Here is a 23,385-nt window from a genome sequence, read left to right on the forward strand (position 1 = left end):
AACTATAGGCTAGAGCACTAGGGGGAGAACACAATGCAGGGGGAAATGTCTTAGTTACACAAGACTGGTCACTGTATTTGCAGTGTTACCTTGATGTACCATCATTCAGTAGCCTTTTTATATGTGAAGTACAGAAGTTTGAGGGACAATCCTTATATCTGTTGTATCAGGATGGACCATACATTTTATGAAGACATGATCAGACATACTGTATGAGGCCGTATAAAGGACCTACTGTCTTTATTGGGCTACAGAAATATTGTCAAATTCTAATTCAGGTTTCCCATAGTTGGGTCTAGTGGTAACAGGGCTCAAGTCCTGCATAGGAACGGAGTTCCTGCACTTTTTCCACATCAGGAACGTTGTTCCTATTAGCAGGACTCCTGCAAGACCAGCCATTGATAAACATTTCCAGTTAATATTGCTGTTATTTCTTTCAGCTACAGTATTAGGAAACAAGCATGGGCTCAGGTGAAGAGATGGGAAAAGTCTCTTTGAAGAGTCATTGTTATGTCTCCTGCTTTCCAGAAGTCCTGACAACCTCAGCCTCAGTGCAAGAAAAATGGTCTTCATAGGTGGCCATGTGAGAGTCTACGTCTAATGGCTTGAGGATGCTGAATTCTTCCAGCAAGGAGCGGCTTGTTCCTGCAATGAACTTCCTATAACTATTTCAGAAAAGCCATAAGTATTCAATTAAGAAATCAAAGCCCAGACGTGCTCAGTGATATACTGCAGGATCTGCACTCCCCATTGGAGCTTCATGTCTCATCAACTACATCTACGATCTGTTCATTCTTGTGCGTGCCTCTTGTTCCCATTTTCAAGAAACCATTCATGTCCTGTGTTTAGGCAGCTCTTTAACATCGCTATGAGTATGTGCCATCCCCTGCCTCATCAATCACTGGACTTTCCATTGCCTTATTCTTCCTTAGTTAGATGGGGGATGCAGAGTCTTCTCCTATTAAAGGCAGGAATTTTACAGTATATTCAGGAGTCATGCATCTTTAAGCATATTGAATATTACAATTTGTTCAGGAAGCTGTAATATATTCAGAACGGCTACGAAACGGCAAGAACAAGGCATTCAAATTCAAAAGTAATAAAAAAAGAATCCTGAAAAATATATGTGCATCTTCCGTTGATATTTCCATCTTTTTACCTTAATAAAAAATACCATATCTACAGGCTTTATTCATAGTAACAGGTTAAATCAAATCTGACCAATCAGGTAAGTATCCACTGTGAGATTTTGGAGAGACACAAAACTTCTGTTGGCCCTACAATTAGAGATGAGCGAAGTTACAGTGATTCGATTCGTCACAAACTTCTCGGCTCGGCAGTTGCTGACTTGAGCCTGCATAAATTAGTTCAGCTTTCAGGTGCTCCCGTGGGCTGGAAAAGGTGGATAGAGTCCTAGGAGAGTTTACTAGGACTGTATCTGCCTTTTCCAGCCCACCGGAGCACCTGAAAGCTGAACTAATTTATGCAGGCTAAAGTCAGCAACCGTCGAGCCGCGAGGTTCATGACGAATAGAATTACTGTAACTTTGCTCATCTCTACCTACAATGCTTAAAGGGGTACTCCTGTGGAAAACTTTTTTTTTTTTATCAACTGGTGCCAGAAAGTTAAACTGATTTGTAAATTACTTCTATTAAAAAATCTTAATCCTTCCAGTACTTTTTAGGGGCTGTATACTACAGAGGAATTGTTTTCTTTTTGAATTTCTCTTATGTCACGACCACAGTGTTCTCTGCTGACCTCTGCTGTCCATTTTAGAAACTGTCCAGAGCAACATATGTTTGCTATGGGGATTTTTGTCCTGCTCTGGACAGTTCCTAAAATGGACAGCAGAGGTCATCAGTGAGCACAGTGGTCGTGACATAAGAGAAATCCAAAAAGATAAACCTTTCCTCTGTAGTATACAGCCCCTAAAAAGTACTTGAATGATTAATATTTTTTAATAGAAGTAATTTACAAATCTGTTTCTTTCTGCCACCAGTTGATCTAAAAAATTAGTTTTCCACGGGAGTACCCCTTTAAATCCCGACAATCTTTAAATGGGCACTGTCAGAAACAATAACTTTTTATATGTTGGCATCTTTGCAAAACATTAACCTTTCTAATATACTTCAAAAGAAAATTTTCTTTTTATAGAAGTTATGGCTTATAATAAAAGACCCCTAGGGGTCCCCATACCATACAGACCATTATCCTGTCTCTACTATCCCAGCTGCACTATAATCTTTGCCCAAGCTGAAGCACAGGTCTAGTACAAAGTCCAGTAAGTGGGGGTTGGACTAACACGCCTGTCCTATCAGACTTCTGAGAGGAGGGGGTTTACAGAACAACCTGAAGTGATTTGATGAAGACCCAGCACAGCAGGCTCAGGGAGGAAGAGGAGTCATGCAGAGTGAGGACACAAACCCTCCAAAGCACAGAATGACAAACCAATTGAGCAAAAGAAAAAGAAAAAAAGGTATTTGTGAGAGAAATATAAGCACTAGACACAAATTATATGTATATGATCAAGATTAGGAACTGAGTAACAATTTTTTTTGTGGGATTTCACTAGTAATTTTTAAGCATTATGGGGGATGTATGGCGAAATATATCAAGGTATGTGCACCTGTAAACAAAGTGCACAATGGCCTTTTAGACTGGCAAACGAGAACACGCAGAATTTACATGGCAACTTTCGCTCGGGCACATGCCCTTTTGCATTGAGTGCACCAGTGGGCATGTTTTGTGGTGGAAAGTGATTGTGTTTTCACTAGTGTAACTTTATTTTGCGGATTTATCATGTGGGACTGTTACGCCTAGCGCTCCGGGTCCCCGCTCCTCCCCGGAGCGCTTACGGCGTCTCTCTCTCCGCAGCGCCCCGGTCGGTCCCGCTGACCGGGAGCGCTGCACTGTCATGGCCGTCGGGGATGCGATTCGCACAGCGGGACGCGCCCGCTCGCGAATCGCATCCCAGGTCACTTACCCGTTCCCGTCCCCTGCTGTCATGTGCTGGCGCGCGCGGCTCCGCTCTCTAGGGCGCGCGCGCGCCAGCTCCCTGAGACTTAAAGGGCCAGTGCACCAATGATTGGTGTCTGGCCCAATTAGCTTAATTGGCTTCCACCTGCTCCCAGACTATATCTGATCTCTGCCCCTGCACTCCCCTGCCGGATCTTGTTGCCTTAGAGCCTAGTGAAAGCGTTACTGTGTTTGTCCATACTGTGTACTTGACCTCCTGCTATTACCTTATTGACTACGATCCTTGCTGCCTGCCCCGACCTTCTGCTACGTCCGACCTTGCTTCTGTCTACTCCCTTGTACCGTGCCTATCTTCAGCAGTCAGAGAGGTTGAGCCGTTGCTAGTGGATACGACCTGGTCACTACCGCCGCAGCAAGACCATCCCGCTTTGCGGCGGGCTCTGGTGAACACCAGTAGTGACTTAGAACCAGTCCACTAGCACGGTCCACGCCAATCCCTCTCTGGCACAGAGGATCCACCTCCTGCCAGTCGGCATCGTGACAGTAGATCCGGCCATGGATCCCGCTGAGGTTCCCCTGCCTTCTATCTCTGATCTCACCACGGTGGTCGCCCAGCAATCCCGACAGATCGCCCATCTAACCCACCAGCTGTCGGAGGTGTCCACCATGGTGCAGCAACTTCAGTCGCAACTTCTGCCTCTGCTACAGCAGCAACCATCTCCTCCGCCAGCTCCTGCACCCCTTCCGCAGCGTGTGGCCACTCCTAGCCTCCGCTTGTCCCTGCCGGACAAATTTGATGGGGACTCTAAGTTTTGCCGTGGCTTTCTTTCGCAATGTTCCCTGCACTTGGAGATGATGTCGGACCAGTTTCCTACTGAAAGGTCTAAGGTGGCTTTCGTAGTCAGCCTTCTGTCTGGAAAAGCCCTGTCATGGGCCACACCGCTCTGGGACCGCGATGACCCCGTCACTGCCTCTGTACACTCCTTCTTCTCGGAAATTCGAAGTGTCTTTGAGGAACCTGCCCGAGCCTCTTCTGCTGAGACTGCCCTGCTGAACCTGGTCCAGGGTAATTCTTCCGTTGGCGAGTACGCCATACAATTCCGTACTCTTGCTTCTGAACTTTCCTGGAATAATGAGGCCCTCTGCGCGACCTTTAAAAAAGGCCTATCCAGCAACATTAAAGATGTTCTGGCCGCACGAGAAATTCCTGCTAACCTGCATGAACTCATTCATCTAGCCACTCGCATTGACATGCGTTTTTCTGAGAGACATCAAGAGCTCCGCCAGGAAAAAGACTTAGATCTCTGGGCACCTCTCCCACAGTCTCCGTTGCAATCTACGCCTAGGCCTCCCGCCGAGGAGGCCATGCAAGTGGATCGGTCTCGCCTGACCCAGGAGGAGAGGAATCGCCGTAGGGAAGAAAATCTTTGTCTGTACTGTGCCAGTACCGAACATTTCCTGGTGGATTGCCCTATCCGTCCTCCACGTCTGGGAAACGCACGCTCGCACCCAGCTCTCGTGGGTGTGGCGTCTCTTGATTCAAAGTCGGCTTCTCCACGTCTCACGGTGCCCGTGCGGATTTCTCCTTCAGCCAACTCCTCCCTCTCAGCCGTGGCCTGCCTGGACTCTGGTGCCTCTGGGAATTTTATTCGGGAGTCCTTGGTGAATAAATTCCGCATCCCGGTGACCCGTCTCGTCAAGCCACTCTACATTTCCGCGGTCAACGGAGTCAGGTTGGATTGCACCGTGCGTTACCGCAACGGAGCCCCTCCTAATGTGCATCGGACCTCATCACGAAAAAATTGAGTTTTTGGTCCTCTCCAATTGCACTTCCGAAATTCTCCTTGGACTACCCTGGCTTCAACACCATTCCCCAACCCTGGATTGGTCCACAGGGGAGATCAAGAGCTGGGCTACCTCTTGTTTCAAGGACTGCCTTAAACCGGTTCCCAGTACTCCCTGCCGTGACCCTGTGGTTCCCCCTGTATCCGGTCTCCCTAAGGTCTTTATGGACTCTGCCTGCCATAAGAAGTGCCTCTCCCCCCCTCCCAGTCCAGTCAGGCAAGCCTCGGTGCCTCCTCATGGCCCCCGTCCTGGTGTCACACTGCCCCGTGCCAGGCCTCGCCCTCTGCCATCCCTCCCCATTCCCACTTCTGCTGTACTGCCTGCCGTTGAGGAATCCCTCCATTCTTTCCCGGTGTCCTCATCCCAGGGGAGGCAGTTACCGGACAAAGAGAAGGGGAGACCTAAGAGGGGGGGTACTGTTACGCCTAGCGCTCCGGGTCCCCGCTCCTCCCCGGAGCGCTTACGGTGTCTCTCTCTCCGCAACGCCCCGGTCGGTCCCGCTGACCGGGAGCGCTGCACTGTCATGGCCGTCGGGGATGCGATTCGCACAGCGGGACGCGCCCGCTCGCGAATCGCATCCCAGGTCACTTACCCGTTCCCGTCCCCTGCTGTCATGTGCTGGCGCGCGCGGCTCCGCTCTCTAGGGCGCGCGCGCGCCAGCTCCCTGAGACTTAAAGGGCCAGTGCACCAATGATTGGTGTCTGGCCCAATTAGCTTAATTGGCTTCCACCTGCTCCCAGACTATATCTGATCTCTGCCCCTGCACTCCCCTGCCGGATCTTGTTGCCTTAGAGCCTAGTGAAAGCGTTACTGTGTTTGTCCATACTGTGTACTTGACCTCCTGCTATTACCTTATTGACTACGATCCTTGCTGCCTGCCCCGACCTTCTGCTACGTCCGACCTTGCTTCTGTCTACTCCCTTGTACCGTGCCTATCTTCAGCAGTCAGAGAGGTTGAGCCGTTGCTAGTGGATACGACCTGGTCACTACCGCCGCAGCAAGACCATCCCGCTTTGCGGCGGGCTCTGGTGAACACCAGTAGTGACTTAGAACCGGTCCACTAGCACGGTCCACGCCAATCCCTCTCTGGCACAGAGGATCCACCTCCTGCCAGTCGGCATCGTGACAGGGACTTTATGCTTGGTCAGATGCGCAAATTTGTGTTCCAATCTACAACCTAAATTTGCACATTTTCATTATATTACATACTGATCAGCTGTACAGTGTACAGAAATGTGCGCTGTGTTGCATCAGAACAGCTCTGATGATACATGACCTCCTATGGAACTGTTCTAGTTTGGCAGTACTAGTTATGCTAGGGTGAGCCTGTGATATCCTATGTCTAAAGCTCCGCTGGTAAAATCTTTGGCGCAACAAATTAGTGATACACTAGTATAGGGCTATACAGTCCCATTGGCGTAACTTCATGCAATTTGTCACTGTTAGCCATATTAGCTCTCATGAGGCTGCTGTAGAGGGTCCTCCTCATTCCTTCTTTCTATTTCATCCCGGCAGACAATGACACTAAAATAATTCTCCACCTCCGATTGTACAGTATTACTCAACAATAATAAAATTCATAGCTACAACCTTTGGAAAATGAAGTAATATTAGTGACTACATGTTTTTTTCCCCTATCAGGGATATGTCGGGTAGACCAGAACCTCCATCCTTAAAGGGGTTATCCAGTGATAGAAACAGAGAGCTAATTTTTTCCAAAAACAGCACCACACTTGTCCTCCTTCTGGTTGTGTGTGGTATTACAACTTGGCTACATTTAGCGGAATGGACCTGAGCTGCAATACCACACACAACCTAAGGACCGAGGTGGTGCTGTTTTTGAAAGAAATGAACTCTCTGTTTCTATTCCTGGAGAACCCCCTAGCCTGTAAGTTATTTTTCTGAATAAAGTAAAAAAAACAAGACCAACGGCTGTCTGGTCATTCTGGGAGTTGTAGTTTTGCTATAGCTGGAGGAACCCTGTTTGGAAAACACTGTCCCACTCAGTGCAGCAAGAGTGGAGGCTTCAGCAGCAGCAGCCCATATGGGGAGCAGACTACAGTTCTCATCATGCTATGCTGGGTGTTCTCCTTCCCTGTATTCTCCAGGCTGCTGAAAAGCAGTCTCCACTGTCTTGTGCGCTTCCTATTATGTTCCCTTACTGCTGAGCCTTTCACACTAGTTCCCATCCTCAGCTCCCCTCTCCTATAACTCACAGTGCTGCAACTGAGCATGTGCGACGTGCAAGATAAATTTAAACTACAGGTCATAACCGCTGACAAGGTATAAACCTCACATTTTGGGCCATTGAGAGATAAGGGATTATGGGGGAATTTCCTGAAAATATTTAACTACAGTATTTTAAGGATTTTCACTTTGTATCCCATGCTTTCAAACTTAGTCAAATTTTGTATACCGGAATAACCCTTTAAAGGGGTACTCCGCTGCCATGCTTCCGGAGCTCCGCTCCCCAGTGTCCGGAAGTTTATTGTTGTGTTATTTATTGCTCTGTGCGGGCTTCTGTGTTTAGGGCCGCCAATCGTGACGTCACACCGACCCCCTCAACGAAAGTCTATGGGAAGGGGGCGTGACGGCCGTCACGCCCCCTTCCCATCGACTTTCTGTTACGATTCGGCAGGCTGGATGTGGATCCTCTGTGTCAGCGAGGGATTGGCGTGGACCGTGTCGGTGGACCGGTTCTAGGGTTGCTACTGGTTTTCACCAGAGCCCACCACAAAGCGGGATGGTCTTGCTGCGGCGGTAGCAACCAGGTCGTATCCACCGGCAACGGCTCAACCTCGCTGACTGCTGAGAAAGCGTGGGACAGAAGGGCTAGGCAGAGGCAAGGTCAGACGTAGCAGAAGGTCGGGGCAGGCGGCAAGGTTCGTAGTCAAAGACGATAGCAGGAGATCTGGAACACAGGCTTTGGACAACACTAAACGCTTTCACTGACACAAGGCAACAAGATCCGGCAAGGAAGTGCAGGGGAAGTGAGGTAATATAGCCAGGGAGCAGGTGGAAGCTAATTAGGCTGATTGGGCCAGGCACCAATTATTGGTGAACTGGCCCTTTAAATCTTAGAGAGCTGGCGCGCGCGCGCCCTAGAGAGCGGAGCCGCACGCGCCAGAACATGACAGCCGGGGACCGGGATGGGTAAGTGACTTGGGATGCGATTCGCGAGCGGGCGTGTCCCGCTATGCAAATCGCATCCCCGCCGGCAATGTCAGTGCAGCGCTCCCGGTCAGCGGGTCTGACCGGGGCGCTGCAGAGAGAGAGAGACGCCGCGAGCGCTCCGGGGAGGAGCAGGGACCCGGAGCGCTCGGTGTAACACTTTCGTTGAGGGGGCGGGCGTGACGTCACGAGGGGCGGCCCTGAAGACGGAAGCCCGCACACAGCGTTCAGAACAATGAAACTTCCGGACGCTGGGGAGCGGAGCTCCGGAAGCAGGGCGGCGGAGTACCCCTTTAAGTCTATAGTCTAACTGTAATTACCAGTTAAAGCAATAATATTTAAGTGCACATCTGGCTATACACTAAATGCTGCGAAACAGTTCCCATTCTGTCAAAATATCTTGCTACCAATGACCATTCCTAAATCATTTCCTCTGTCCATAACAAAATAAACAAATGTCATGGGTTTAAGATCTAGGGGATGTCATAGCTTGCCAGCAGCCAGGGCTCTTCTGATTATCTCGGGTCATATAATGCATCATGTCAGCATTTACGCAGCCCGATACTTGTGGCTTTTGCAGCTGACCACATAATTAGCGACTGTAATTACAACCAGGATCCTAATCAGTGCCCATGGGGCCAGATGTGCAACACCTGGGGGATCTGAAACCTGGAAAACACTGTTTCCTTATCACATCTGTATACATTTTCCATCCATGGATGGGGGGGGGGGGGGGGGGGGGTCGGCCTCTTATATTTACATCTATACGGGCCACAATAATTGTGTTGTTGATCATTGATGCAACTCGGATTCTGGCAATGGAGACTAGTTTCTCAACTTATACCTTTGTGGTTATGTCTTTGGGGGGTATGTTTGGGGGTGTATTCTAAAAACTCTGAATAGTCCCTGGCCCTATCTTATATGAAGTATAGCCTCATGCCTATCTCTTTCTTATATGAAGGATAGCCTTATACCTATCTCTATCTTATATGAAGTATAGCCTTATGCCTATCTCTTTCTTATATGAAGGATAGCCGTATACCTATCTCTTTCTTATATGAAGTATAGCCTTATACCTATCTCTATCTTATATGAAGCATAGCCTTATACCTATCTCTATCTTATATGAAGGATAGCCTTATGCCTATCTCTTTCTTATATGAAGGATAGCCGTATACCTATCTCTTTCTTATATGAAGGATAGCCTTATGCCTATATCTTTCTTATATGAAGGATAGCCTTATACCTATCTCTATCTTATATGAAGGATAGCCTTTTGCCTATCTCTTTCTTATATGAAATATAGCCTTATACCTATCTCTATCTTATATGAAGGATAGCCTTATGCCTATCTCTATCTTATATGAAGTATAGCCTTATTCCTATCTCTTTCTTATATGAATGATAGCCGTATGCCTATCTCTTTCTTATATGAAGTATAGCCTTATGCCTAGCTCTATCTTATATGAAGTATAGCCTTATACCTATCTCTATCTTATATGAAGCATAGCCTCATACCGATCTCTATCTTATATGAAGTATAGCCTTATGCCTATCTCTTTCTTATATGAAGTATTGCCTTATGCATATTTCTATTTTATATGACGTATAGCCTTATACCTATCTCTTTCTTATATGAAGTATAGCCTTATGCCTATTTCTATCTTATATGACGTATAGCTTTATGCCTATCTCTTTCTTATATGAAGTATAGCCTTATGCCTATCTCTTTTTTAATTGAAGTATAGCCTTATGCCTATTTCTTTCTTATATGAAGTATAGCCTTATACCTAGCTCTATCTTATATGAAGTATATCCTTATACCTATCTCTATCTTATATGAAGAATAGCCTTATGCCCATCTCTTTCTTATATGAAGTATAGCCTTATGCCTATCTGTTTCTTATATGAAATATAGCCTTATGCTTATCTCTTTCTTATATGAAGCATAGCATTATGTCTATTTCTATCTTATATTAAGTATAGCCTTATGCCTATCTCTATCTTATATGAAGCATAGCCTTATGCCTATCTCTACCTTATATGAAGCATAGCATTATGCCTATTTTCATCTTATATGAAGTATAGCCTTATTCCTATCTCTATCTTATATGAAGTATAGCCTTATATCTATCGCTTTCTTATATGAAGTATATCCTTATGTCTATCTATTTCTTATACGAAGGATAGCCTTATGCCTATCCCATGCATGTTTAAACTCCTTCACTGTATTTGTAGCTAACACTTCTGCAGGAAGACTATTCCATGTATCCACTACTCTCTCAGTAAAGTAATACTTCCTGATATTGCATAAACCTTTGCCCCTCTAATTTAAAACTATGTCCTCTTGTGGTAGTTTTTCTTCTTTTAAATCTCCTCTGCTCCTTTAACGTGTTGATTCCCTTTTATGTAAATGAAAGTCTCTATCATATCCCCTCGGTCTCATCTTTCTTCTATACATATTAAGGTTCTTTGACCTTTCCTGCCAAGTTTTATCCTGCGATCCTTATACTAGTTTAGTAGATCTTTTCTGATCTCTCCAAAATATTTATATCCTTCTGGAGATACGGCCTCCAGTACTGCGCACAGTACTTGCTAACTCCAGGTCTTTTTACGGCTCTCCACAAGTGTTCTGGACAACTCTTCTGATTATTCTTTTTACTCCTCCATCAGAAATCTTGTGAGGAGCACCTGGTCAATGTAACTTTATGGTGAAATTATTGTCTTTCCACTTCCGAATTATGGCCGCAGCAGTGCTCATTGGACCATTCAGAAACTTAGAAATGGGCCTGTAACCAACACTATTGTTATGCTTACAACAATTAGGTTCTAAAGGTTTTGAAACAGCTATTTGCTTTTATCCATCATAAGAAGTGTCTTGTGTGACACCTTGACAATGAGATTTTTTGTAGCCATCAGTTGGGACTGAACCAGCATAATTAATTTGCACTGATAAGGGTCTGGATTGTTTGTCAGCTGTTGTCTAGGCTTTCCATGCCTTTTTGGCTCAATACTTTTTATGGTGTAATTTCACCTTATTGCACACAACTTAATTTCTGATCTTATTTGTTTTGGTTTCTTTGTATGTATGGATTACTTGGGTTGGATCAATAGATCAATAAAAATATTTAGTGAGAAAATGGTGACATGGTTCAATATTTATTTCACCCGCTCTATGTAATGTCACCATTAGTATGTAAGTAAACCACCTGTAGACCAGTGAATTTGATTTCATATAAGGGAGCAAGTGCCATGCATCATTGGATGGTGTATACTGGGTGTGAGCCTTTAAGAAACCTTCTTCATGAAGGTTGAAATCTAGGTAATCTGGGGTGAGGAGGAGCCAAATAATCACATGTTTGTTTTTGACAATTTTGACATGAACATAAAGGAACCCCATTACTTACCTTCATGGCTAGTACTTACGGTTCTTTTATAGGGAAATGTTTAGGGTGACTGTTTAGGGTGCCCCTGTAGCAAACGATGGAAGTGCTATTGAAGCCTGGCTCTGTCTGGGAGACTCTAAAGCTGCCTGACTGCGTTATGAGGGCTCTGTTGCAAACATGATCTTTTATGGGGGATCTATGAGAGGCCATGGGGCAAAGGAAATTGGATAGACTCTTTCAAGCTTTCCTCAAATCCTTGCAAAGAATAAAACATTTCAATATGTCCTAATGGTCAATATGGATCCCACTGTGATGGTCTGTGGAGGTTATCTGTTATGGCTTCCATATTGGTCGGTATCCCAAATTCTCTTCTGCATTGCAACTTTTCGTAGTGATATAACATATTTATCTATTTATCAACATTCAAATCTCAAATTTTAAGAATTTCCAAGCCTTACCCGTCCCACCCAGGGCAGCTCCTTTAAACAAATATAAAGCATAAAATGGTTATTTTACGTTTCAGTCCATGGGACATTTCTGCTAAAATTAGGATTTTTGGCAACTATGATTTGCAAAATTCCATATTAAGCTATTTGAGATACTTAGGAAATTACAGTATGTATATTATATATATAGATGTATATATATATATATATATATATATATATATATATCTCAGCCATAGTTTCCAAGAAAAGAATGAGCATTGCTTTTTAAGAATTAACAATCTTTACTAGTGATCTTTAGACTGGAATGTAATAGAATAATGTGTGAAAATAGAAGACATTCTTCATTCATCGAAACGCTTTTAGAAGCAATCTTGCATATGAAAATAAAAAATCCTCAGATAATCAGACGCGCCAGCAATGCCAAGACTCCGCGCAGTATTTAAACAGATGACACTTTTGCGAAGCTCCAGTTTCCTATTAGCTGTGACTATTATGCTGTGATGTGGATTTAAACTGTCAGGATGAATGCATGTTATTGCTACTGTCACCGCTGCTCGACAAGGGTTCAGCATTCCATGGAACTGACCGAGTTCTCTATTACATCGTATCTATGGTAACGTGGCTGGAGAAGAAAAAAATGGCCACGTCACAGCCCTGAATACTTGAGTGAAGTGTTGCAATGGTTACTTGTCCTGTGTTTCCATCCACATGGGTAAGGGGATACGATCTCTCGGCCACAACTTAAAAGCTGAGTGAACTTCAAAAAGCAAAAATATCTCCTCCAGTGGCCTTAGCTGATTCTACGTAACTGGCAAATTAGGTTAGTGTTCCATGAGGAAGGCAGACTGTCCAACATGTATGTGATGTCAAGGTCTGGCATGCCTACACGAGTCCTTCCAAATTCCAAACTACTCTTCCTCTTGACCTTTGCTAGTAAGGGTTGTTATTTGGTTAATGGAAGGACATTGGGTGAGAAGAACAGTGTTCTGGTGCTTTTTACAATACTGCATAGAGCTAAGAAATAACATAACTGTGACTGGTATCCAGTCACACTCATAATGTCCTCCTCCCATCCACATCAGCTTGACTGGCAGCCTGAATGTGGAGTGAAGCCCTGTATTCAGGGTGAACATCAAGCTACCTGGCAGGAAGAATGGCATGGTGAGTGGAAGTGGAAGCCTCTTTATCTTGTCCTGTTTCTGGAAGAACTATAAACATTAAAACAAAACAGGAGCGCAATCCTAGAGCATTAACCATGGTGATGAATTAAAAAGATAGGTGAACATCAATTATGCTCACCGATGTGGGTTATGCTCAGAGCATAACATCTAAAGCAATGTGTATAGTAGGAGAAGGTCAGCAGCCCTGGAGTGCCAGATTTCCTCTGGATTTCTGCAAGTAGACAGTGGTTATTGGATCAAATAAATTCTCCAGACTTGGCGCTTCCCCTTTTATAATGGTATATTTATTGGTTAAAATTCAATACAAACAGTGTTATGCATCAATCAACGCGTTAAAATCTCGGACTGAGCTCTTTCTCAAGAAGTGCATCTGCACGTCTTGAGAAAGAACTCAGTCCGAGCTTGAAACGCATTGATTGATGCATAACACTGTACATATGAAATTTTAACCAATAAATATACCTTTCTAAAAGGAGAATTGGCAAGTCTGGAGAATTTTTTTGATCCAATAACCACTGTTTCTGGAAGAAAGCAGCCACGTTTTTCTAATCCTCTACAGCCCCTTCTTAAGAATTTATACTGCACAGATCTGTAATATAGCTAAACGCACGAGCCCTATAGGCAAATGTATTATGGATGCATGTTTGCACCAGTGTTGCAGCCAAGTTTCCCAGCCCAACCACGTGTTTAATAGTCTGTACTGTCTGCACCATAGATCATGTAATATGCCCATAATACGCTTGTGTGAGTTTACCAAGTGTGATAGAATTTGTTGAGAACTAGACCCCTATACAACAAATCACTGGGCTAGGTTCACACCACATCCTAATCTTACAGCCCCAAAAAAATATGGATGTCAAGCAAGATGGTGCAAGGCTATTGTTCCCCGCTCCTCCCCGGAGCGCTCGCTACACTCTCCCCACTGCAGCGCTCCGGTCAGATCCACTGACCCGGGGCGCTGCGATTCCGCTTCCAGCCGGGATGCGATTCGCGATGCGGGTAGCGCCCGCTCGCGATGCGCACCCCGGCTCCCGTACCTGACTCGCTCTCCCTCGGTCCTGTCCCGGCGCGCGCGGCCCCGCTCCCTAGGGCGCGCGCGCGCCGGGTCTTTGCGATTTAAAGGGCCACTGCGCCGCTGATTGGCGCAGTGATTCCAATTAGTGTGTTCACCTGTGCACTTCCCTATATCACCTCACTTCCCCTGCACTCCCTTGCCGGATCTTGTTGCCATCGTGCCAGTGAAAGCGTTTCCTTGTGTGTTCCTAGCCTGTGTTCCAGACCTCCTGCCGTTGCCCCTGACTACGATCCTTGCTGCCTGCCCCGACCTTCTGCTACGTCCGACCTTGCTTCTGTCTACTCCCTTGTACCGCGCCTATCTTCAGCAGCCAGAGAGGTGAGCCGTTGCTAGTGGATACGACCTGGTCACTACCGCCGCAGCAAGACCATCCCGCTTTGCGGCGGGCTCTGGTGAAAACCAGTAGTGACTTAGAACCGATCCACTAGCACGGTCCACGCCAATCCCTCTCTGGCACAGAGGATCCACTACCTGCCAGCCGGCATCGTGACAGTAGATCCGGCCATGGATCCCGCTGAAGTTCCTCTGCCAGTTGTCGCTGACCTCACCACGGTGGTCGCCCAGCAGTCACAACAGATAGCGCAACAAGGCCAACAGCTGTCTCAACTGACCGTTATGCTACAGCAGTTACTACCACAGCTTCAGCAGTCATCTCCTCCGCCAGCTCCTGCACCTCCTCCGCAGCGAGTGGCCGCTCCTGGTCTACGCCTATCCTTGCCGGATAAATTTGATGGGGACTCTAAGTTTTGCCGTGGCTTTCTTTCCCAATGTTCCCTGCATCTGGAGATGATGTCGGACCAGTTTCCCACTGAAAGGTCTAAGGTGGCTTTCGTAGTCAGCCTTCTGTCTGGAAAAGCCCTGTCTTGGGCCACACCGCTCTGGGACCGCAATGACCCCGTCACTGCCTCTGTACACTCCTTCTTCTCGGAAATCCGAAGTGTCTTTGAGGAACCTGCCCGAGCCTCTTCTGCTGAGACTGCCCTGTTGAACCTGGTCCAGGGTAATTCTTCCGTTGGCGAGTATGCCGTACAATTCCGTACTCTTGCTTCAGAATTATCCTGGAATAATGAGGCCCTCTGCGCGACCTTTAAAAAAGGCCTATCCAGCAACATTAAAGATGTTCTGGCCGCACGAGAAATTCCTGCTAATCTACATGAACTCATTCACCTAGCCACTCGCATTGACATGCGTTTTTCCGAAAGGCGTCAGGAGCTTCGCCAAGATATGGACTCTGTTCGCACGAGGCGTTTCTTCTCCTCGGCTCCTCTCTCCTCTGGTCCCCTGCAATCCGTTCCTGTGCCTCCCGCCGTGGAGGCTATGCAGGTCGACCGGTCTCGCCTGACACCTCAAGAGAGGACACGACGCCGCATGGAGAACCTCTGCCTGTACTGTGCTAGTACCGAACACTTCCTGAGGGATTGTCCTATCCGTCCTCCCCGCCTGGAAAGACGTACGCTGACTCCGCACAAAGGTGAAACAGTCCTTGATGTCTACTCTGCTTCTCCACGTCTTACTGTGCCTGTGCGGATGTCTGCCTCTGCCTTCTCCTTCTCTACTGTGGCCTTCTTGGACTCTGGATCTGCAGGAAATTTTATTTTGGCCTCTCTCGTCAACAGGTTCAACATCCCAGTGACCAGTCTCGCCAGACCCCTTTACATCAATTGTGTAAACAATGAAAGATTGGACTGTACCATACGTTTCCGCACGGAGCCCCTTCTAATGAGCATCGGATCTCATCACGAGAGGATTGAACTTTTGGTCCTCCCCAATTGCACTTCGGAAATTCTTCTTGGACTTCCCTGGCTTCAACTTCATTCCCCAACCCTGGATTGGTCCACTGGGGAGATCAAGAGTTGGGGGCCCTCTTGTTCCAAGGACTGTCTAAAACCGGTTCCCAGTAACCCTTGCCGTGACTCTGTGGTTCCTCCAGTAACCGGTCTCCCTAAGGCCTATATGGACTTCGCGGATGTTTTCTGCAAAAAACAAGCTGAGACTCTACCTCCTCACAGGCCTTATGATTGTCCTATCGACCTCCTCCCGGGCACTACTCCACCCCGGGGCAGAATTTATCCTCTCTCTGCCCCAGAGACTCTTGCCATGTCTGAATACGTCCAGGAAAATTTAAAAAAGGGCTTTATCCGTAAATCCTCCTCTCCTGCCGGAGCCGGATTTTTCTTTGTGTCCAAAAAAGATGGCTCCCTACGTCCTTGCATTGACTACCGCGGTCTTAATAAAATCACGGTTAAGAACCGCTACCCCCTACCCCTCATCTCTGAACTCTTTGATCGCCTTCAAGGTGCCCACATCTTTACTAAACTGGACTTAAGAGGTGCTTATAACCTCATCCGCATCAGAGAGGGGGATGAGTGGAAAACGGCATTTAACACCAGAGATGGACACTTTGAGTATCTGGTCATGCCCTTTGGCCTGTGCAACGCCCCTGCTGTCTTCCAAGACTTTGTTAATGAAATTTTTCGTGATCTTTTATACTCCTGTGTTGTTGTATATCTGGACGATATCCTAATTTTTTCTGCCAATCTAGAAGAACACCGCCAGCATGTCCGTATGGTTCTTCAGAGACTTCGTGACAATCAACTCTATGCCAAAATTGAGAAATGTCTGTTTGAATGCCAATCTCTTCCTTTTCTAGGATACTTGGTCTCTGGCCAGGGACTACAAATGGATCCAGACAAACTCTCTGCCGTCTTAGATTGGCCACGCCCCTCCGGACTCCGTGCTATCCAACGCTTTTTGGGGTTCGCCAATTATTACAGGCAATTTATTCCACATTTTTCTACCGTTGTGGCTCCTATCGTGGCTTTAACCAAAAAAAATGCCGATCCCAAGTCTTGGCCTCCTCAAGCGGAAGACGCCTTTAAACGACTCAAGTCTGCCTTTTCTTCGGCTCCCGTGCTCTCCAGACCTGACCCTTCCAAACCCTTCCTATTGGAGGTTGATGCCTCCTCAGTGGGAGCTGGAGCTGTTCTTCTACAAAAAAATTCTTCCGGGCATGCTGTCACTTGTGGTTTTTTTTCTAGGACCTTCTCTCCGGCGGAGAGGAACTACTCCATCGGGGATCGAGAGCTTCTAGCCATCAAATTAGCACTTGAGGAATGGAGGCATCTGCTGGAGGGATCAAGATTTCCAGTTATTATTTACACCGATCACAAGAACCTCTCCTACCTCCAGTCTGCCCAACGGCTGAATCCTCGCCAGGCCCGGTGGTCTCTGTTCTTTGCCCGATTTAATTTTGAAATTCACTTTCAGCCTGCCGATAAGAACATTAGGGCCGATGCTCTCTCTCGTTCCTCGGATGCCTCAGAAGTTGAACTCTCTCCGCAACACATCATTCCACCTGACTGCCTGATCTCCACTTCTCCAGCCTCCATCAGGCAAACTCCTCCAGGAAAGACCTTTGTTTCTCCACGCCAACGCCTCGGAATCCTCAAATGGGGTCACTCCTCCCATCTCGCAGGTCATGTGGGCATCAAGAAATCTGTGCAACTCATCTCCCGCTTCTATTGGTGGCCGACTCTGGAGACGGATGTTGTGGACTTTGTGCGAGCCTGCACTATCTGTGCCCGGGATAAGACTCCTCGCCAGAAGCCCGCTGGTTTTCTTCATCCCCTGCCTGTCCCCGAACAGCCTTGGTCTCTGATTGGTATGGATTTTATTACTGATTTACCCCCTTCCCGTGGCAACACTGTTATTTGGGTGGTCGTTGATCGATTCTCCAAAATGGCACATTTCATCCCTCTTCCTGGTCTTCCTTCAGCGCCTCAGTTGGCTAAACAATTTTTTGTACACATTTTTCGTCTTCACGGGTTGCCTACGCAGATCGTCTCGGATAGAGGCGTCCAATTCGTGTCTAAATTCTGGAGGGCTCTCTGTAAACAACTCAAGATTAAATTAAATTTTTCTTCTGCATATCATCCCCAATCCAATGGACAAGTAGAAAGAATTAACCAGGTCTTGGGTGATTATTTACGACATTTTGTTTCCTCCCGCCAGGATGACTGGGCAGATCTCCTTCCATGGGCCGAATTCTCGTATAACTTCAGAGTCTCTGAATCTTCCTCCAAATCCCCATTTTTCGTGGTGTACGGCCGTCACCCTCTTCCCCCCCTCCCTACCCCCTTGCCCTCTGGTCTGCCCGCTGTGGATGAAATTTCTCGTGACCTTTCCATCATATGGAGAGAGACCCAAAATTCTCTCTTACAGGCTTCATCACGCATGAAGAAGTTCGCGGATAAGAAAAGAAGAGCTCCTCCCATTTTTTCCCCTGGAGACAAGGTATGGCTCTCCGCTAAATATGTCCGCTTCCGTGTCCCTAGCTACAAGTTGGGACCACGCTATCTTGGTCCTTTCAAAATTTTGTGTCAGATTAATCCTGTCTCTTACAAACTTCTTCTTCCTCCTTCTCTTCGTATCCCTAATGCCTTTCACGTTTCTCTTCTTAAACCACTCATCATCAACCGTTTCTCTCCCAAATCTGTTCCTCCCACTCCTGTTTCCGGCTCCTCGGACATCTTCTCCGTCAAAGAGATCCTAGCTTCTAAAAAGGTCAGAGGGAAAACCTTTTTTTTAGTGGATTGGGAGGGTTGTGGTCCAGAAGAGAGATCCTGGGAACCTGAGGACAACATCCTAGACAAAAGTCTGCTCCTCAGGTTCTCAGGCTCTAAGAAGAGGGGGAGACCCAAGGGGGGGGGGTACTGTTACGCCGAGCGCTCCGGGTCCCCGCTCCTCCCCGGAGCGCTCGCTACACTCTCCCCACTGCAGCGCTCCGGTCAGATCCACTGACCCGGGGCGCTGCGATTCCGCTTCCAGCCGGGATGCGATTCGCGATGCGGGTAGCGCCCGCTCGCGATGCGCACCCCGGCTCCCGTACCTGACTCGCTCTCCCTCGGTCCTGTCCCGGCGCGCGCGGCCCCGCTCCCTAGGGCGCGCGCGCGCCGGGTCTTTGCGATTTAAAGGGCCACTGCGCCGCTGATTGGCGCAGTGATTCCAATTAGTGTGTTCACCTGTGCACTTCCCTATATCACCTCACTTCCCCTGCACTCCCTTGCCGGATCTTGTTGCCATCGTGCCAGTGAAAGCGTTTCCTTGTGTGTTCCTAGCCTGTGTTCCAGACCTCCTGCCGTTGCCCCTGACTACGATCCTTGCTGCCTGCCCCGACCTTCTGCTACGTCCGACCTTGCTTCTGTCTACTCCCTTGTACCGCGCCTATCTTCAGCAGCCAGAGAGGTGAGCCGTTGCTAGTGGATACGACCTGGTCACTACCGCCGCAGCAAGACCATCCCGCTTTGCGGCGGGCTCTGGTGAAAACCAGTAGTGACTTAGAACCGATCCACTAGCACGGTCCACGCCAATCCCTCTCTGGCACAGAGGATCCACTACCTGCCAGCCGGCATCGTGACAGCTATCTATCCTGCCGCATACTAGGGATACCCACACATGGGCATATAGCTGTATTTTGCATTCACGTTTCGGCCTCAAGTTCTGGCCTGATTCGAGGTCTGATCGAGTCATTAGGCCTAAGTCAGGCAGGAACTTGCAGTCATAAAAGCAGCCATAATATGCCCATGTGAAAGGACCTATGCATTGTAGAGGACAAAAAAAATGAGAAAGTCTCTGCTTGGTAGTCCTGTTCCAGTGGGAAGGGAAACTTGTCAAATAGAGACAGATATATAATTAAAGCCCCATAAATATATATTTAACATTTTAGCCAAATATGGTGTGAACATGCCCTTATTCCTTGTTCACGTCTATAAAATGTTGTACTTCCTAGAGAACTATAGTACTTCACACTAGAGCCCTGCGTGGGACTGTTTTTTTAATCCCACTACCCCCCCCCCCCCTCCCGATGATTTCTTGACCAATCCCGCCTGCTCGCACAGGGTGTTTGCTCCCCTCCCGCAACATTTGTGTCCAATCACACCACCACCCGCTAAAATGTTTTTCCAATCCTGCCCGCTCCACTGGAATTTACAGACACTAAGGTGCAATGCTCTGCACATACTCCCCCATGTATAACAGGGTGTGTAGTACATTTTATATAGGTTTTATTTTATTTATATAGGTTTTTTTTTTTCTTTTACTACTTAAAAAAAATATATATAATTATAACTACATGCACCAAAATTAGTATGCTTAAAATGGTACTCTTCTGACCCCTATAACTTTTTTTATTTTTCCGTATGCGGGAATGTATGAGGGCTAATTTTCTGCGCCGTGGTCTGTAGTTTTTATTGGTACCATTTTTGTTTTGATAGGACTTTTTGATCGCTTTCTATGATTTTTTTTTTATGGCATATGAAGTGACGAAAAATGTGCAATTTTAGACTTTAGTATTTTTTTTATGTGTACGTCATCAATTGTGCAATTTAATCAACATACCATATACATTTTTTTTTTTTTACATTATTTTAGTTAAAACATGGGAAAGGGGGGATTCAAGCTTTTATTAGGGAAGGGGTTAATGGGAAGGTTTTTTTTTTTTTTTTTGTTACACTTTTTACTTTTTGTTATAGCTCCCATAGAGTATGAGCAGACTGCAGAGCATTGCATCCTAGTGTCTGTAGAAGACCCTTGGGTGCAATGCTCTGCAGTCTGCACATACCCCCATGTGTATAGCAGTGTGTGTACATTCCTATACAGGTGGGGGTATGTGCAGAGGATTGCACAATTGTCTGTAGTACAGACTAGCGCGCAATGCTCTGCACTTACTCCCACCTGTATAGGAATGTACACTACACACATACAGCTATACACATGTGCAGACTGCAGAGCATTGCGCCCTAGAGTCTGTAGAAGACAGAAGGGTGCAATGCTCTGCCATTTGCAAATACCCCCACCCCCATGACTACAAGTCCCAGCGAGCCCTAAAGTCTCTGAAGTCACTGGTCACCTTCTTGGGCCTAACTGAGCTGTAAAGACTATTTCATCTGTCTAACTCAGTAAAGCTGCCATTGTTCCGTAACTTTGCGCCGGAGTCATTATTTGCCCCGTGCCTAGCCCAGGATCCAGCCGCCATACCTTCGGGTGGTGAAGAGATAAAACCACGCCCTGGCGTCACGAATACAAGGGATTAATGCCATCGGGTAATAACATCTGCCCTCATCACGACCTCACCACATCACCACCAACGTTATGTATATATAGCTACATGGCATAGTTCTGGCCACTTGTGTCTTGTGATGTGACCCCATTCCCTCATAATGTAGCAGGATTCAAGGAGAGCGACACAGTGATCTTTAGCCATTTGTCATAATCAAAGTCGCTGTGTAGTACAAACCTAATACAGAACAATGGAATATACAGCCAACAATCACTCTTTGAGCTTACTATGCATTTTTATTCAGTAAATAGGCAGACATGGTACAACTGGACAGCAGAACATGTTACATTAGATTGTGACCAATAGTTTGTCTATGTTCCTTTGATTAAAAAAAATGGAAATACCAGTGTGATTTTATTAAATATTGTGCACCACACAGTAACAGCACCTGATATTAGACAATGATGCCTGGTAACTATTTGATTTATCTTTTCATAAGGATCTAAATCTGTAATGAAACGGCACTACAACCATGCAAAAGTTTTGCTGCCGAAATTCAGTAGTGCAGTAGAATGCCATGAAGATGCCTCCTAACCTTCCCCCAGAATCTAGGCAGAAATTCTGTAGTGTGCATGGGCCCACGGTATTTTGGGCAGTGGAAAAAAAAAAAAAAAAAACATAATGGAAAGATTTTCAACCTTTTCTGTGTTTTGGACATGCTCATGGTTTTGGCTACAAAATTCTAACCAAAATACAACATGTGAACCCAGCCTTATTAAATAGGAGTCTACTGTACCAAAAGGAATTGTGGTTCAAGAAAACTTGGCACTCCAATATATGATGCAAAGAGTTTTATTTATACAGTCCTTATATAAAAAAAAGTTTTTTTCCTGGAATACCCCTTTAATTTATTTATCAACTGGCTCCAGAAAGTTAAACAGATTTGTAAATTACTTCTATAAAAAAATCTTAATCCTTCCAGTACTTATGAGCTTCTGAAGTTAAGGTTGTTCTTTTCTGTCTAAGTGCTCTCTGATGACACGTATCTCGGGAACCACCCAGTTTAGAAGAGGTTTGCTATTGGGATTTTCTTCTAAACTGGGCGGTTCCTGAGACACGTCATCAGAGAGCATTTAGACAGAAAGGAACAACCTTATCTTCAGAAGCTCATAAGTACTGAAAGGATTAAGATTTTTTTTAATAGAAGTAATTTACAAATCTGTTTAACTTTCTGGAGCCAGTTGATCTATATATATATATATATATATATATATATATATATATATATATATATATAAACGTTTTTTTTCCTGGATAACCCCTTTAATGTTTCGGCCCTACCAGGACCTTCATCAGAATATTACAGGAGTGGTGCGGAGAGTAGAAGAATCGGCCAAGAGCCGTGTTATTAGGTAGGTTGTAGCGTGGCTACAAGCCACAAGCGGTGGCACCACTGGTGGCTTGTAGCCAGGCTACAATCTACCTAATCACACGGCTCTTGGCCGATTCTGATTAAGGTCCTGTTAGGGCCGAAACGTTAATTTATTTAAGGACTGTTTAAATAAAACTCTTTGCATCATATATTGGAGTGTCAAGTTTTTCTTGAACAAGTATTAAAGGATTGGGATTCCAACTTGAGCACCAACTGCGAGGGAGTGACATATTTTCTTCACATCAAAAGGAAATGTGGTGTCACATCCAGAAGACAACAAGCATTTATGAGTACGACTGGAGCTACATGGCGACCAGACATGGCCATTTAGTCCCAGCCTAAGGCCTTTGACTGTAGAAATATCAGTACAACCACATATTCTTTATGCCCTATATGGGGTTAATGCTACGTCAGTAGCCATAATGACTAAAGACAGCGAATAATATCACGGCTACCTGATAGACGGAGCAGATTTACGCCTTTTTGTTTTTCACCACAGATCATTGGTTGATGGATTTGTCTACTGACTGTCTATGTTGTTTTCTTCTTGTGCGTGATTTTGGCTACAGTATCACATAGGATTGTCATACAAAGGGCTGTTGTTTTCTTAGCCGCTCTTTGTACCCTATACCTCTCCCCTAACAGTGAAATTCAATGTATAGGGACACGCATACAAGGGAATAGAAAAAAACCAAGAGTTCAGCTGCAGCCGGTGTTCTCATTTCCCCTTCCCACAGCAAGCTTATTTTTTTTTTTTTCATTTTCCAAAGCAATGCAATTGCTTGGTGTGGTTTTAAGAGCAGGAGTGCCATT

The 23,385-nt window shown here is 46.0% G+C and overlaps 1 protein-coding gene and 1 long non-coding RNA gene across 15 annotated transcripts in view; one reads left to right on the top strand and one right to left on the bottom strand.

The window, feature by feature from the left end:
* The window catches only part of LOC130291776 (uncharacterized), a 69,778-nt gene extending 68,667 nt beyond the window's left edge, over nt 1–1,111 (top strand). For both annotated transcript variants that reach the window (XR_008848028.1, XR_008848029.1), the window contains one exon: nt 441–1,111. This is a non-coding gene — a long non-coding RNA (uncharacterized LOC130291776). The remainder of the gene's footprint in view (nt 1–440) is intronic.
* PDE4D (phosphodiesterase 4D) overlaps nt 1–23,385 on the bottom strand; it is an 846,931-nt gene that overhangs the window by 146,171 nt on the left and 677,375 nt on the right. The window lies entirely within an intron of this gene.

This window comes from Hyla sarda, chromosome 1 (genome assembly GCF_029499605.1).
Source record: "Hyla sarda isolate aHylSar1 chromosome 1, aHylSar1.hap1, whole genome shotgun sequence".
Lineage (NCBI taxonomy): Eukaryota > Metazoa > Chordata > Amphibia > Anura > Hylidae > Hyla > Hyla sarda.